Source organism: Chiroxiphia lanceolata, chromosome 1 (assembly GCF_009829145.1).
Source record: "Chiroxiphia lanceolata isolate bChiLan1 chromosome 1, bChiLan1.pri, whole genome shotgun sequence".
NCBI lineage: Eukaryota > Metazoa > Chordata > Aves > Passeriformes > Pipridae > Chiroxiphia > Chiroxiphia lanceolata.
Genome location: NC_045637.1, coordinates 6870856 through 6888646, shown reverse-complemented (window position 1 = coordinate 6888646; position 17791 = coordinate 6870856). Strand labels below are relative to the sequence as shown.

The 17791-nt window shown below is 38.6% G+C and overlaps 1 long non-coding RNA gene across 1 annotated transcript; it reads left to right on the top strand.

The window, feature by feature from the left end:
- The first annotated feature begins 549 nt into the window (after positions 1–549).
- LOC116793310 lies at positions 550–17476 on the top strand. The gene is made up of 3 exons (XR_004359449.1): positions 550–574; positions 7207–7211; positions 17358–17476. It is a non-coding gene; the product is annotated as an uncharacterized LOC116793310 (long non-coding RNA).
- Positions 17477–17791: the final 315 nt, after the last annotated feature.

Below are 17791 nucleotides of genomic sequence, written 5' to 3'. Positions count from 1 at the left end.
ACATGACAATGACTTATAACTGATGTCTGTGGGGTTTTTTAATTTGTTAGGTTTCATGATTTATCAAAACCCTACCTTGACAGCTGTCTCCTCTACAGGATAGAGAAAATGAGTGCTTAATATAGACTGTGATTATTTCCTTTTAGCATCCTTTACAGACGAATGAAGCCATTATAAAATGACTATTTGTGAAATTATCTGAAATAGGAATAGGTCAGGCATAAATTATTTGGAAAAGGGCCAAACTCTTTAGTCACAAGAATGATATCTTAACTGCTAATACAGTGAATTTAACCTGCTTTCTGCACTAGTATAATGAAGAGGGCCATCAAGTTGATTAGAGGGGTGCAGCACCTCTCCTTTGAGGAAAAGCTAGGGGAATTGGGATTGTTCAGGCTGGAAAAGAGAAGACCTGCATGTGACCTAATTGATTGTGGCCTTCCAGTACCTGAAGGGAGCCTACAAGAAAGAGGGAGAGGGACTTTTTACAAGGGCATGTAGTGAAAGGACAAGGGGAAACAGCTTCAAACTGACAGAGAGGCTTAAGCTAGATATTATGAAGAAATTCTTTACTGTGAGGGTGGCGTGACACTGGAAGAGGTTGTCCAAAGAAGTTGTGGATGCCCCATCTCTGGAAGTGTTCAAGGTCAAGTTCGATGGAGCTCTGAGCAACCTGGTCTAGTGGAAGGTGTCCCTGATCATGGCAAGGGAGTTGGAACTGAATGATCTTTAAGGTCCCTTACAACCCAGGCCATTCTGTGATTCTACGATTCTAACCTAAGCCTTGATTCCTCTTCAAGGTTTGTTTTTGCTCTTCACTGAGCTTCTCAAAACTCTGTATATTGCCCCAATGCACTGTCAGATGTGGCAGATAGAAGGCTTGGTGCTCCTGGCTGCTTTCTCATCCTGATATATATTTTCACACTACCTCCCTCAGCGTGAAAAGCGCAAGCCTGACTGTGTACCTGTCCCTCTAGGTAACGATACTGTAATTCATATCTGAATTTCAAAGTGTTTTAACTCTTGACCTTGTTAAATATAAAAAATATAAAAGGTATATGGATGGTACCTGTAAAATTCAATCACAGTGTTGATTCTCTGTATCGGCTTTGGCTGGGATGGAGTTAACTCACAGCAGCCCATGTGGTGGCTGTGCTTTGGATGTATGACCAAAACAGAGTTGATAGCACAACAGTGTTTCAGTTGTTGTTGAGCAGAGCTTACACAGCATCAGAGGCTTTTCTGCTCCTCACTGCCCTGCCAGCAAAGAGGTGGGGGTGCACAAGGAACAGGAAGGGGACACAGCTGGGACAGCTGACCCCAACTTACCCAAGGGATACCCCAGACCCTTTGGCATCATGCTCAGCATATAATCTGGTGTATGATGGAGGAAGGGAATGATGCTCAGGTGTCTGTCCTCCTAAGTAACCATTAGGCATGATAAAACCTTGGTTTCTTGGAGATGAGTAGTAGTGAATTAATTCCTTATTTTTCTTTGATTACACACACAGCCTTTGCTTTACCTTTTAAGGTGTCTTTATCTCAACCCACAGCTAGTCTGAAATGCCTGAGGCTGCATCAACTAATCCAAGACTGCTGCAGTACTCTGTGGACAGGCTTCCCCAGCTAACCATTGTAGCAGTGGTAGGGCTCAAGGCAGCCTAATATCTTCCCTCACCTCCTGTCCCAAAAGGTCTCAGAAGACTAAGGTAGAACATTCCTATATCTATACACATCTATTTCTGCAGAACATTCCTATATCTATATGCATCTATACATGTGTATACATGTATATTTTGGGTGTGATGATCATATGTATATCAACTTACTGAAGTGAGTCCAGAGAATGACCATGAGGATGATGAAGGGATTGGAACAATTTTCATATAAAGAGAGAGGCTGGAAGAGCTGGGTCTGTTCAACTTGGAGAAGAGATTGGGGATGTTAGGGGGGGAATCTTACTCGTGGATAAATACTGTGCAGGAGAGAATGAATCAGTGAGAGATGGACTCTTCTCAGTGGCATCCAGTGACATGCCAAGAGACAACACCTGACCACAACAAAAGACATCTGAACATAAAAAAACCCTTTTATTACTTTGCAGGTGCTCAAATACTGGAGGTTGTGGAGTCTCCCTCACTGGAGATTTTCAAGAGCCATCTGGATGCTCTGGGATGATCCTGCTGGAGCAGGGAAGTTGGACCAGATGACCCACTGTGGTCCCTTCCAGCCTTACCTTTCTGTGATTCTGAAAGTTTGTAATGTCTTCATCCTTAGACACAGTTGAAATCTGACTGGACACAGCTCTTGGTAACCTACAGGAGGGACTCTGCTTGAGAAGGGGGGTTGGACCTGACTCTGTAATTTTGTGATTCTTTAATGTTGTGAGTTGCTGTGCCTTTTTTTCCACAGAAATCTAATTTGAAATTTTAATTGTTATCATTTAACGATACACTTTCATTAGTATTCTGCAGAATATTTATGTGATCTCTCCCATGTGCTTTCTCTCTCAGCAGGGACAGGTAGCTCATTTGGTCACCTTCTCTCTTGTTTTAAAATAATTTATTTCTACAACAGAGAGATTCTGTCTGAGAGAAATTCTTGACCTTCACAGATCAGATGAAACTCAAGATAATTCAAATTTCAGAATTTTTTAAGGAAAAAAAAAAATCAGTTTTGCAAGTAAACATAAATATGACAAAACCCCTCTTTTATAATTTAAAAACTTGTTTACCTGTAAAGTGTCCAGCCTGTCCTATTTATCAGTACATCGGATAAAATGACCACTAGAGGGGGAATTACTGTGAACATCTTTCAGTAAATCTTGTATTTCTGTGTGGAGTTGAATAATGTGATATAAATAAGTAGATAATAATCACTGTTTTCTGCTTTTATTTTTATCTTTTAGAACTTCTAGAAATGCACTCAAGCTGCTGGCACTTTATAGAATGAATAAACACCCTTAGGAAAAGCCATCAAGTTCCAAGGTGTTCTGGAATGAATGTTTAATGTTTTGTTATTATAAACATGGTTGAAACTTTTTTAGTCTTTTCATTTTCCTTTCACATTAGTTTAATGCATCTGATGCCGAAACATCTTGAGCTCTTAGCTGAAAAAAACACACAAATCTCAAACTGAATGAACATGAGTCCTGTCATTGCAAAAACCTCAGAGCTTTAAAAAAACAAAAACAAAATAGGATAAAGAAGAAAAAAAAAAAAAGAGAAAGAAAAAAAATCATAATTGAGGAAAAAAATTACGTTTTAATTAGGAGTTTTAAAAATAATATAGTCATTCAAGTGGATAAATAGTGAAGAAAAAAACAGAAAGATGGTGATGTTTAAAGTATATCTGATATGCAACTGACCTTCTTTGATGCAAACATATAGAAGTAAGATTGCAAGAATGCTAAAACTAAATGGGAAATGGCCCTTGCCAAATGATTTTTATGCACACATGAGTATACAGAGATATACATATGCTATAACCAGAAAGCTAATAATAGCATTCTAGAAATCAGCAAAAGTTGCGGTGGAGAATTTTTTACGCTGGCTTTAATGATGTTGAGTAAGTGTTCTCAGAACAAATAGCAAGTAACAGAGCTCTTGATATCAGTGCTGCCCTCTAATGAACTACACACACCTCTAGAGGTCTAATTCATGGGGAAAAAAATCATAGAATCACAGTGGTTTGGGTTGGAAGGGACCTTAAAGATCATCCGGGTAATGTGGACTATGACACTAATTTATGTCTCTAGCTGTGCTTATTCCAGAATGAACTATTCAGTGCTATGCAATAAGAGTAAATAAATAGAAAAACCCCTCAAATTCCATTGTCACAAAATCTGTGTGTTATACAAACCTAATTCTTCACGGTCATGAGCATGAACGGCTCTGTGTGTTGGGCAGGGTTTTAACTGCAACCACAGTGTTAGTGCCAACCACATTCTCTGGTTTGTTGCTATGTTTGAGCCTCAGCTCTAATTGCTTTGATACATTTTGAGGGTAGGCAGCTTAAAAGAAGGCATAGTGATCCCTTTCCCTTTCCACCTGCCCTCAGCCACCCTATCTATAATGTGCAGGAGATTCTATAAAACACCTTTTGGCAGTCAGCAGTGCTGATGTCCCTCATCATGTCTTCAGCAGTGTATTTTTATTTGCACCTTAAGGGGACCAATTTTCCAAACCATTGTTCAAAACCGTGATGGAGCTAAACGTTCTATTTTTTTTAAAGGTCTGATGATATTCCCTGTACCATCATTGTATCAAAGAGACTTTTTTTTCCCGGGGAAGAAAGCAGCAGCTGAGCATGAATGAGCTGTTTGCATGTGAATCCAAATGGGAGATCATCATATGGCTGCAATCAGCTCAGGGCTGGCAGCTGCTGGTTGATGTCACACACAGCCTTGGCTGACATCACACAGCCAGCCTGGAGCAGTCGTGTTGCCAGGCAGCCCATTGCTACTCAAACTCTTGTTCAGTCAAGAGAAACATAACCACCCATTACCCTCCAGAAAGTCCACACTTGAAAAATGCCAGCTCCACTGAGCAGCAGGTCTGACTTAAAGCTGCAGATGAAAAATAACCTCCCACCTGAGTTCCCTGTTCACAAAGTTTGCCAAATAGCAGAGGCAGATAGTTTTGAGTGCCCACAAAGCTACTTTGCACAAATCTTCCTTCAGTTCATTCTGGAATGCCATAAGGCCATACCCCTGATACTGCTTATGTGCACAGAGCCTTTTGGATTTGCCAGTCAGATCCTAGACTTGGTTAAGTTTGAAAATAGGTGAGTCAGCTGAGACTGACCCATTCTGGATCACTTTCATTCCCTCTCTGCAACTAAAGGTGTGATCTGCAGGAATGCTTTGGTGGCCACTGCTCCCATTCGGCCTGAAATAATTAAGGCTCAGGTTTTGTTAATAAAAAGTTTTAATTTATGCAGGAGTTTGGGGCAGCATATGCAGTTTTGCCTTCACTACCAAGTACAAGACTCTGATCTTCTTATGATTTTCACTGACCCCTCACTACTGCTCATGGCAGTGAAAAGCAGGTGTAAGTCAGAAAAAAGCTTCCTGAAAAAAAAGTGTTATTCAATAGGATGAGACCCATATACAGGACAGAAGAATCTGTTGCGGGATTAGTATAATGGCTTCTCCAATCTACTACTTGGTCAGCTGAAGTGTTGAGAAACACCTTAATTGTGTGATGGGGTCATAATGCTGCACTGGGTTAGAAAAGCCACTCAAACTATGCTAGAAAAAAGCCTCTCTATAGGAAGTGTAGGAAAAAAATAATGTTAGGCTGTGTCATCCCAGCAGATTCTCTTTGCTGTTATCATGAGAAGTAACACAGTCTTTTTTTCCCATAAAACTGTAAAAAAATATTCCCTATTTTCTACTATGAGAAAATTCAATAGAGATCTGCCTGAAGGTCTCTGCAAAAGGAAGATTTTACTTACTCTGAATGTTTGATCTTTGTAGTCTTGGCATTCAACAGAAAGTTTAGGAATCTCCAGGGAGTTCCTGTATACTAACTATGGGTACGACTCAGGTCCAGATTAAGACCTTAACTGTTAGTGTGAATACATTGCTATTTGCACATGAACAAGGTGTTCATCCTTACGTTATAGAAAGGGAAGACCCAGGATTCTTCTCTGTTATCAATCACAGGCAGTGATGCCTATTTGAAGTTCTTTGTCATACCCAATTTATGTTGGGTTGTTGGATACACACATTCTCCTCTCAAATGAGAGCTAGAGGCCAGGCAAGATACAGAGAAGCTAAAGTGGCGGTGGACACCTGTGTTTGGGCAGAAGAATCCAGTCCCATGTGTCCAGTAACTCAAAACTGTCCATCACCTGTAAAAATAGATGATGCCATAGGAAAATAATAGCTTAAAATATTGTGATCAACTTTCACTTCAGCAGATGATGTCGGTTCCCTTGATATAAGGTAATCCAGGGATGTCTAAAAAAAACCCACAATAGTACAGCTGTGATCTTTCCACTGCCCACTGTTCCCAACCAGGAGCATCGCAGTCACAGTTAAATATGCTCTGAACATCATATTATGTTAATGTATTAATGACATGTAAATATTTTCAGAATAAACTGCACTCATGCAAATTTGTTGGCTCTGAACTCATTTTATCCTGACAGAACAGTGTATTTGATCTAGACACAAAGCAAATTAACATTTTCAGAACTCATTAGTATGTGTGAACATCAGGCAAAGGTGACAAATCAGTTTGGTAGACTTCCATTATTTTAGGCCAAAAAGCCAGTCTTTTGGGTGATTTGAGATGCCTGATCCAATGCATACTGCAGGCTGTGAGAGTTCTGCCAGTAACTAAAAGGGAATAAGAAGGTCAGATCCTTGGACATGGTAGATAATGCAGTGGCAAAACACAGAATGAAATTTAGATTCAAGCTCTGTTAATATACTGATATGTGGAATTATCAGGCGGAACAGGCTCAGTGGTATCAGGTTGTTTAATTTCCCTTCATGTAACACTCACTGTAAGATTGTTCCCTTCGGTATTACAAGTCTCTAGTGCTTCATTTTAATTGTTCACTAAATTTAAGAGATGCAGTAATTAACATGGTCACTTAAATATAATCAACTACTTACTTCTAACCAATTAGAAAAAAAAAACCCAACTTTAGTCAAGTGCATCATTAGTCAGTACTTACTACTCACCCACCATTTGCTAAATTTTATTGTCTCTCTTCATAAATATTTGTTCCATGCAGATAAATCTTGATTTCTTCATGATTCTGTGAGAACATATTGATTCATATAAAATCTAAAAATAAATTGCAATATTTGGTAACAAATACAGGACTTTGAAGTACTTGGGGAATGAATCATACAACACCATTTTACATTGGCAAGAAACAACATTTGGGTTGTTGTTGTTCATGCACAGGCACTGATAGCTATTTGAGGTTCCTTGAGTGTGAAAGAACAGATAGAAAGGCGAGAGGTAATAATACATAACTCACCAGAAATTTCTATCATCCAATCACAAATATCTGAAATTTGGAGAAATGACATCAAGTGGTCTTATGTGTTTAAAGGCAATGAAAATACTCCAAGTCTTTGAGCAATGTTTGGGAAGAAATAGGCAAACCAAAATCAGAGAACAGCATCCTTTTGAGCTATTCTGAGCCAGCCAAATACCTCATGTAACTCAGCAGAACTTAGAGAAGCAGTCCCTGAGTTACCAGTGATGTGAAATAGCCTATCCAAAAGAAACATCGCAATATATCTGGTGGAAATACACATCTACTATCCAAGTACTACTGGACTCTGAGAGATGGTTTCTTTGGGATGTGCTGTTCTGAACCAAACATTCCATCAGATACAGAGTCAAGCCAGATGTCCTCATATCATCCTCAAGATATATCCACAAGATAGCAACATCTCTAGAATCGCTCTATCTTACAGTGTTGTTACTCTTAACAGTTTTATATCCATCCTCTAACACAGCACCAAGCACCAAGCCTGCCAGAGTTCAAGAGCTTGAACAACACTCTCAGGCACATGGTGTGATTCTTGGGGATGTCCTGTGCAGGGCCAGAAGTTAGACTTTGATGATCCTTGTGGGTATCTTCCAGTGTTTCTGTGATTCTGTGACACCCTGTGAGATCGTTTGCACACTAAGATACGTAATCCACACTGCAGTCAAAATGAATGAATAGTGCTATTAATTCTGGTAGGGTTTCTGGCATATTTTTAAGATTCATTGTGAAAACTTATTATCTCTTTCTTCTTGCATCCTGTTTCTAGATAAATTTCAAGCTGTTTTGGGCATATGCCTTCTTCCTCTGCCAAGATGGCATGTCCCACAAGGCAACATGCTTATTTAAGCATGTCTTCCAACAGTTATGTGACTAATAAAAATAAGAGAAGAATGATGACAGGAATCATATCTCTATCTCTCCTGCCCTGTTCAGCTCTTCCAACTTTTTAAAAGTTCAAATTTATGTTTTTAAATGAAGTAAATTCGGATAAAGAATATGAGACTAATGATAACTTACTTCGGCTGCTCAAGGAAGTCTTGGGCGAAGAGCACCTGATCCTCCTGGGTGATTTCAATTACCCAGATGTTGCTGGGAAAACAACACAGCAACTGTCATAAATCCTGCCAACTAGACCAATTTGTCACAAAGGAGTTATTTACATCACTTAAACAATAACTGTCACAGGTGGTTTCAAGACGATGTTGTGAAAGTGCAACTTAAAGGAGATTGATGGCAAGGTTCACTCTGTTACTTTGTCACATGGATTAAACATACAAAATTTTACTAGAATCAAACTAGAGTAGTAGAGACACAAAAGGGTGAGGAAGATCTTCCTGTTGAGTCATGAGATTCAGAATGAACCCCCTAAATTTCTCCTTAGGGGGAGCACAGGTGCATCTGGAAACAGACTTAGTCCTAGACTCAGTCAATTGTTTGTGTCTAAAGGATTATATACATGGAAAGTTTATAACAATTAGTACTGAGTATCAATTTAACTGGTATTAATTTAGTTTGCTATCAGTCCCTTACTAATATACCAAAGGCATATATTAAGTCCAGGAATTAATATCAGGACAGATTTAAATAAAAAACTTGAAAAATGATTTGTGAGTACCTTACTTTATCTTCATAAACTGTTCCACTTTTCAGATATCCTTGTGTTGCACCACACTGCTTGTTAACATGGACTCAGCCCTTGGACAAAAGCACACAATATACAGAAGATTGTTGTCTAACATTCTTTCGCTCTTGAAAGTCAATGGGCATCTTGCCATTTCATATCAGGCTGCCTGATTTTATCAGTTCTAGGGATACTGTAAGGATATGCTGAACTCTCAAAATAGAAAATAGTTTAAACCTTATCTTGCTAGATCAATACATAGAAAGGATTGGATACTGTTCCATCAATTCAACAAACACTTTACCATTGATTTCCATGCATACAAACAGGGCTTCAACATGAGATTATTGTTGATTTATCATTTAAATTTTAATGAATGATTAAAAATAGAGAAACTGAATTTAAGGAAAAGTGACTGAAAGTATAGAGCCCTGTTTCATGTAAAGAATCAATTGAACTGGGTCACAGAGAATCCAGATAATCTGAACATTAAAAATGTATTAGTGTTATTCTTTGTTAGAATGTGACCATGAGATAAAGTTGTTTGTTGGAAGAATAAAAGCAGAACAGCAGAGGATTTCATAAAGGCTTCCTTTTGGAAAGTACTTAACCAACAGCTCTATTTTCAGCCCACGCTTAATCCTTTTGAGTTCAGTGGCTTAAATCTTTCCCTGTAAGGAACAAATTCTGAATTGAGGCCTAACTGCCTTAATTCTGTGAATAGTTATGGCTTAGGCCAAGCCCATGGCAGACAATACAAGTGTTTTGCAGCAGAATCAGCACATTTTTGACAGGATAGATAGAGCTAATCTGCATATTTTGTACGGAGGGGTGTTTCACTCCTTTAAAGAGCTAATCTGCATATTTTGTACGGAGGGGTGTTTCACTCCTTTAAACACAGAAACATATGATAGAGGCAGATGTATTCCAAACTAGAATATTTAGTAGGTAGCATAGACTTGATGATCCTGATGGATACCTTCCAACTCAGCATATTCTATGATTCCATGATTTTACACCGTACACAAACTATTGAAAGAGATAATGCTGGTGGAAATGCATATCATACCTCAGAATAAAAACACTGTGTCTGCAATATGTTGCAATGTTTATTAAAATAGGTCATTTGAGGACAGAAAAAGAGAGATGAAGGGAAAATGAATGACCTAATGGTTTCCTCATATTGCCTGTTTGGACCAAATCTGTTCTCTGTTTCATCACCTGTAAACCACAACACTTTTCAGTGGCAAAGCCCACTGGCTGAAATTTAGAACTTTTGAAGAACTATAGCTGTTCAGAGAAATATGTGAAGGTCAGGAGACTGCAATAGGGTTGTTATCATTCAATTTTTGAAATTGCTTGCAGTTGCCTGGTTTGTGCCTTGGGAAAGCTTCAGATATTTAATTTGTCAAGAGTAAACCCAAGAATTTTGATGGAACAGCTATGTATTTTAGCACCTAAGAGGGGATTTCTGGAGGACGCTGTATTTGAAAGCATGGGATTAGAAGCTCAGGTGAACAACCTGAGTGAGCATTGCATATAGCCAAATCTGAAGCAGTCCAACTAGCTATAAACACTATCCTGCAGGATTCCAGAGAAGTAACTGAACCCTTTTATAATAAACAGGAAGGAGAATGATCTGCTCGTGTTGTTCAGTGGTTCCAATGTTCATGAGTTGTTAGGGAGTACTCAAGCAGGTAATGCTGAATTTGCAAGGTGATAGGTCTGATGTGGTACCAAAGACATATCCCCAGATCCCTAGATGTACACATATAAGTAATAATTTATAGAGGTTTCTTTTTAAACTACCAGTCTGGCAACATTTAGTATGATGTTGAAGGACAATCCATGTACTTCTATCCAAGCAAAAATTCTCTATATATTTCTTCAGGGCAGATATCTCAGTTGTTGACTTACAGTCTTATTTGGCTAAGTAGTACTTTTGTGTTTGTTGATTTATGCTATGTACTGTAAGGACTAAGCTAGTAAAATATATCTCACAGAAGAACCTGATGCTATGAATGAAGAATATTTTTTTACGAAATGAGAATTAGTCAGATACTTTTGTATATGGCACAGATTTCTATTAGAACATTCAAAAAACCATGTAGTCATTAGGCAATTTTCTGTAATTCTCTAGGATTTTGAAGGGTATTTTTCTTTCATACACTTTTGTAAAACCCTACCAAAACCATTTCTGCGCAGTTCTGCAGGGTATTAATTTGGTGACCAGTTTTCACCTATTCCAAAAGACCAGAGGTTGTTTTCTTGCCCTTGAAATTATGGAAAAATAAAGAGGATGAATGTTGTTATAAAGAGAAAATTCAAAATATGTTGAAAATCCATTCCACTTTCCACAGAAGTGTTTTAAACACGTGAAACCCCCAATAGCATATGAAGGTGTGAAGAAGAATCTTTAGTATAGAACATCAGCTGAAAGAGTTATCAAGACAATTTTGATGCTCCACAATGACAGATGTAAAGAAGAAAAACAAAACAAAACCCCCAAAACTCCTTCCTGTTGGGGGGGAGGGGGGGAAGCTGGTGAAAAAAAACCCTAAAAAATAAAAGAAAATACTGAAATATAAATCTATCTAATGTGAGCAGAAGAGGAGGCATTAGTAGTTGAAGTGATGCCTCAGTGACAGACAGATGTGTGGTAGAGCTGCTTTACACCTCAGAGGCCACCTTGCAAGGTAAAAAAATATTTCCACACAAAACATTTCATCAAGAGGAGTAACAGATGGCCTCTTTCTTACCCTGTCCAGAATACTGTAATTTGCTTGGTGAAAGGATGACTGAAGACATATTACTACCTGGTTCTTGTAGGTTGCTTCAGAGACAGCTGTTGCTATTTTCCTAAGAGAAGAAAATGGACCTGCTGGTGGATTGTCAATCATTTTGGGTTATAAGGTCACAAAGACAGAGAGTCAGGATCATATATTTTGCACCTAAATTGCAGCATGAGTAACCGCTGCTCTGATCCTTTTTGGATGCACTGATGTTGCTTGGGGCAGATTTATCAGATATCTTGCCTGCCAGATCCTCTTCATCCATATATGACTCCCAGTGCCTCACACATGCAATGATATATGATGCACTACCTCTGGATGATGATAGATTCAAACAGAAGTGTTAAAATGTTTTTTCTTCTTTTCGTTGAGGACAGGGATCTACCTCTGTGTTTAATACTAATCAGAGGGAGCATCAGTCAGGCAGTGGCTGCAGAAACTTGAGCTCTTACACTCAATATATTGTGTAAAAATTCAAGTTGGGAGGAGATATAAAACAATGAACAGATAATGCTTTCTGACATGTCATGTCCACACAAGCAACTAGCACCATTCTCCGCACTTTTTTCTGTTTCGTTTGTGTATTCAGGGCTTTTATGGGTTTAATCTTCCTGGACTTGTGCAAAATATTTGGCACTGTCCCACACAACATCCTTGTCTCTTGGATCTCTCTTGGATCTGACAGATGGATCCCTTGGTGGATAAGGACTTGGCTGGATTGTCACACTCAAAGAGTCAGGCTCAACAGCTCAATGTCCAAGTAGAGGGCAGTGATGGCATTCCTCAGGCATTGGAAGTGGGATTAGTGCTCTTTAACATCTGCAACATGGACAGTGAGATTGATTTACCCTCAGCAAGATATTTTTGGGGTACAGCAATCCTAACTTCAAACCAAGAGTAGAAGAAGGTGAAATAACCTCCCCCTCTGAAAGGGGTTATGACCTCAGCCATTTCCTGGGCAATTATTTCTGCCATTTATTGGAAAGACAAGTTGAAGTGACTGACCTTTTAATTCAGATATCTATACTATGCTTAAGTTAAGCAGATTAATCTTGGCAAACAGACATAAAGACATTGTGAGAACCCTGCTTACCTATGTCTGCATCTTAAGGCAAGGAGAAAGGTTTCATAATATTGCCTTCTTGACCTTATTCCTCCATAAAGGAAGAACTGGAATATAGTCCCTGAGGACGGTAGTCACTTGAGATGTCATTCAAGCTTTAGGGTTTACAGGAGAACATACCTTTGACATGATATTTTGAGGAATTCTAATGAAAGTCCATCCATTTTACTTTCTTTTCTGAATTAGTGTCAGTAAGACAAAAGTAAGATGTTTCATGAAAAACAGTTCAGTGAAAACAACTATAAAGTTTACAGCTTTAAAGCTACATAAAACCTACCACATTGTAAGTTACAGCTAATTCATGGAATCACAGAACCAAAGAATCATCAAGGTTGGAAGGAACTTCTTGAGATCAAGAATTCCAAACCTCCACTCAAGCAGGATCAGTTAAAGCAGACTGTGTAGGACAGTGCCCTTATGAAAACTCTGTAGCGACTCTGAGCAACACAAGACAGTGTTGTCAACCTCACAATCAAAAAGTGCTTTTTTGTATTCAGATGGAATTTGTTGTGGATTTTCTTTTCTTTTTTTTTTTTTTTAAATTAATTTCACCTTGTATCACTTGATTCCTCCAGGAAAAGTTGGTCTCCCTCATCTTCATTTCCTCCCCTCAGGTATTTATACAGAGAGATAAAACCATCCTGAGCCTTCTCTTCTTCAAACTGGACAGTTCCAACTCCCTCAGCCCTTCCTCATACAAAAGATGTTCCAATCCCTCAATCATCTCAACTCTGGCGGATTTTGTTATTGTTTTTAGGTTTTATTTCTTTGGTTTTTCTTTTTTTTTTTTTTCTTTTCTAAGACACATATGGTACCACTAAGAATCCAGACTTGGCATCTGGGCAGAAAAAACCCTCTATGCATCATTTTCCCACTTGAAACTAAAGGATCAGCTTATTTCATTACTTTATAAAAAAAGCTTTTTTAGTGTGAAAGTTTGACCAGTACAGTTTAACCATGTCCCTACTCGCCTATTTTTCTGACCCTCCCAGCTTTCTGGCAGTTTGCCCAGACAAAAGTTGTAGTTAGATGTACTCAAAGAAACTATCACTTTTCAAGTTAATTTTCTTTCAGGTAAGACCTGACTGACTGCACAAGTCTGAGTGAAAAGGGTCAGCTGGAACAACTTATTACCTGAGGAGTGGGAATCTCCATCGGAGAGAAGAAAACCTCCAAACATCTTCAGTCACTTGTGATCATGTAAATATATGTACAGTTCTTCACAATGAGGGTTTCATTTATTCAATTTTCTAGGTTACCTTTATCTAGTGAAAAAGTAACATTTTCTTGTGGCATGGAATTTCCATTTCTCTCTCCTTCCCCCCCCCCAGACATTAATACTAAGTGATCTATGAGTGGATTTTTAGTAAAAATCAAATATATTTAGAAGAATGGCTTTTCCACCCTTGAATTACATTGCACTCCATGTGATCATTCTCAATTCAGGAAATCATCTTAGCCCTTGAATTAGCACATACATATAGTATGTTCTAATCATGTACAGAACTTAATAATATCTATGCACTTCCATGCATAAATGTCATCTTGAAAGATACAAAGAAGAATTGTAACATTTAATGCATGAGTGCTCATAGTATTGGATGCATACTTTTGGGGAAACTCAGATTAAGTTAATTATTTAATTAGATTAGTTAATTTAATGAGTAAATATTAATTATCATTAATTCATTCACTCTAAGAGTTACTTTATCTGTGTAAAACCACCTTAAAAGAAAAGTAATTCTTTAGAGTAAAAAGTAAATTATGCTTTTGCTAATAGAGTTTGCCATATTGTCTCAAGCTGGGTTAAATTACAGCACGAGGGTAAACTCAAGAGTAAATATGATTTGTGGTTTATTATTAGTGTTCAAAGATTATCCTGTTAGGTGGAGAATATTTGCTATGGAAAACTGATCCTGTTAATTTATCTTTGTTTATAAAACATTAGAGATGATGTTTAGATCATATATTAACATATCACCCATAATATGGAAGAACCAGATGCTCATGTTGTGCTTTTAACTGTGATTGCTAGCTCTTAAAGCTTCTTCTTATGCATTTTTACTTTTATGGAAAGTGACAATTAAACTTCAATTATAAGTTCATTCTGGATTCTCTTTGTTTTAAATTAAAGGCTTTTTTTTTTCCCTGTAAAAAACCTGTATATTACTTGCTTTATTTGCTGCGCCATCTGTGTCACTGCACGTTGGTCTCCCAATTTGCATTCTTCGGGAGTGGAGTTCTGAGCCCTGTTGAAGCCAGGGGTCATCTGGCAAATCTCTCAGTGTGATCATGTATAAGGGTACAAGGGACATCTCCTATGGGGTACAAGCGACATCTGAACGTCATGAAGCCATGTCAGGGGAGATTTAGGGTAGATATTAGGAAAAGGTTCTGTAACCAGATTGGGCACTGGAACAGGCTCCCCAGGGAAGCAGTCACAGCACCAAGCCTGACAGAGTTCAAGAAACATTTGGACAATGCTCTCAGGCACATGGTGTGACTCTTGGGTTATCCTGTGCAGGGTCAGGAGTTGCACTCAGTGATCCTTGTGGGTACCTTCCCACTCGGGATATTCTATGGTTCCATGATCTTCTACAGAAATGGGCATAAAGGTATAAGTCAAGGTCAGTTACATCAGCACCTACTTCAAAATCCTAATAGCATGGCTGTGGGAAGCTGAAGTAGTCTAAATTTTCTAATCCCTTACAACACACCATGTGGTTCCATTTCTCTTTTCACCAGCACTGTAATCAAAGGCAAAATCCAAGTGGTGAACCACACGCTCACATTGACAGACCAGCACCTCTGACTGCCACACATTACAGCTATTTGGGAAATTAATGTGCTTGAACATTGCCAAGTTTGCTCCTTCAGGTTTTATTCTAGAAGTAGCATTGTTAATCTTGACAGGTAAGAACAGCTGGGGATAAGTCTCAAAAATAAAACAAAAAACATAAGCAGAAAAGGGGCTAAATAAGTGATATAGAATATCTTTCACTGGATAACTCCAAATCCTTTAACTTGAATTCAACTATCCAAATGAGTGACTCAGCTGAGGCCAGGAGACCCTGTGGCAAACAGCAGGGCTGGGATGCTGGAGCAGGAACAGATGCAGAAGGTGTCTGTCCTGTCAAATCGTGATGAAGCTCGAGAGGTTCCTGATTCCCCAGGCTCTGCAAATGCTGTGTCATCTGGTTTGTGTGGCAAATGTCAACACAGGGTTCAAAACCTCTAATGAGATTCAAAGAAGGAGCATCTGAGAAGAAGAGGATGGAAACATTTTTGACACATCAGGAGGTAATCTGATATTTTTCTTTTTCCCAATTAAAATAACTCCAGCTAAGAGTACATCAAAGATTGGATAACTCTGTATGTGAATGGAAGGTATATTTTTAGTCATGCTACCAGTAAAGGGACAGATTATCTTGTGTGATAAAACCTACTTGTTAAAGCTAATAGCAAGAAACCTGTCCAATCTGTGATCTGCTGTATCAAATCAACAAAAAGCTGGTTTGGTTTTCTGTCACTAGCTAGACCCTTTTAGATCATACTGTAATTGAAAGTGGATGTGAAAGTCCACCCCAGTCCTGAAACTCCTCCTGACATGCTGGAGAGCCCAGGGAATTGTCCTTGGACAACTGGCAGTCATGTTGATGAGGCTGGGAAGAAAATAAAATTAGAGCTCACATAGACACTGAAATAAAATTAAACAAATTAATTTTTTTATATATTTTTTCTGGCTATAAGCCCTTTTTTTTTTTTCTCAAGAGAAAAAAAATCTACTTACCTTAGATAAACTTTTAACTGTTCTGCATGTTCAAAGTTTTTACTTAAAAAGCTCGGTGCTGTCCATTTGTTCAATGCACCTGAGTCGATTTTAATTAAAAAACAGTTTTAATAATAGGTTTATGCTGTTGAAACAAAAATAATTGTTTTTTCAGTAGGATATTCATGTGATAAACTTACTGTTTTATTAAAGTGAGGATATCAACGGATTGCTCAGGTTTCTAAACCCATTTCATTTTAGGGAAATATTAATGAGAATTTCACAGAATAGAGAGTTCAGCCAGTTTCTCATCTTTTTAATATACATATTTTTTTAGATATCAAAGTGTTACTCACATTGCTCCAATAATCAATGTTATAGTGTTTGAGCACTTAGTCTCTCTCCCAAGACTGAACACAAGCACTTCTCCAAAGCACTTCTCTTTACTCCTATTTGTTTTATACAGAAAAAAATTGTTGGATAATGGATTTATTCAGAGAAAGATCATCCCACAAACTGAAGCCAGTGATTCAGAGAAACAAGAGGGTTGACAGAGTGAAAGGAGGCAGAGACAGTCCTGTAAAAAGACTGAACTCCTCCTCTTCATGTTTCATCCCCCAGGGTCTCATTACTTCCCACCTTTATCACCTTCATGCCAGTGTGCAGCTCTGAGCCCAGCTCATACCACAGAGCTGCTCCCCTCCACAGAACAGGGAAGTTCCCTTCGGAAGCACTGTGGGTTTGCAGGTTTCAGAGCACAAAAGGAGTATCCGCTCTCTAGTGTGGCTGAAAGAAGCAGAGTGAATAAACTCAGTGCTCCTGGTGCAGAGGGGAATGGCAAAGGAGGGGAGAGGTATAGGATGGAAAAAGGAGAACCCCTTATTGTGAGATAAATTACACTCGTAGACTTTACATGCAGAGGACTGTATTATTTCCTAGAGACCCCTGTGCAAGTAGATATCTGAGGAATCCTATAGTGTGTTTTATAGTGCCAAGTGTAGTTGACACCAGTGGATGTTTTGTTGTGAGGGTGGTGAGTCACTGGAACAGGTTGCCCAGCGAAGTCGTGGGTGCCCCACCCCTCGATTTGTTCAAGGCCAGGCTGAATAGGGCTCTGAGCAACTTGGTCTAGTGGAAGGTGTCACTACCTATGGAGTGGGGATTGGAATCAAATGATCTTTAAAGTCTCATCCAACCTAAGCCATTCTATGCTTCTATGAACTCCTGCCAAGTCCTAAAACAATTCCTCCTTTCCCTAGACACTAGAGAGGAAGACATGGAGTTTAACGCTTCATATTTGATCAGCCTGAAAATTTATCCCATAATGCATAAGAGAATGTAACTTTGCTCTAAAGTGTTGAATCTTGAGATTCTGTGCTATTAATAGAATATGTGGAATTATCCTGAAGTTGATGCACACACCTGGTACAGCAGGTCTTTTGATCACTAAAGATTTGCCAAGA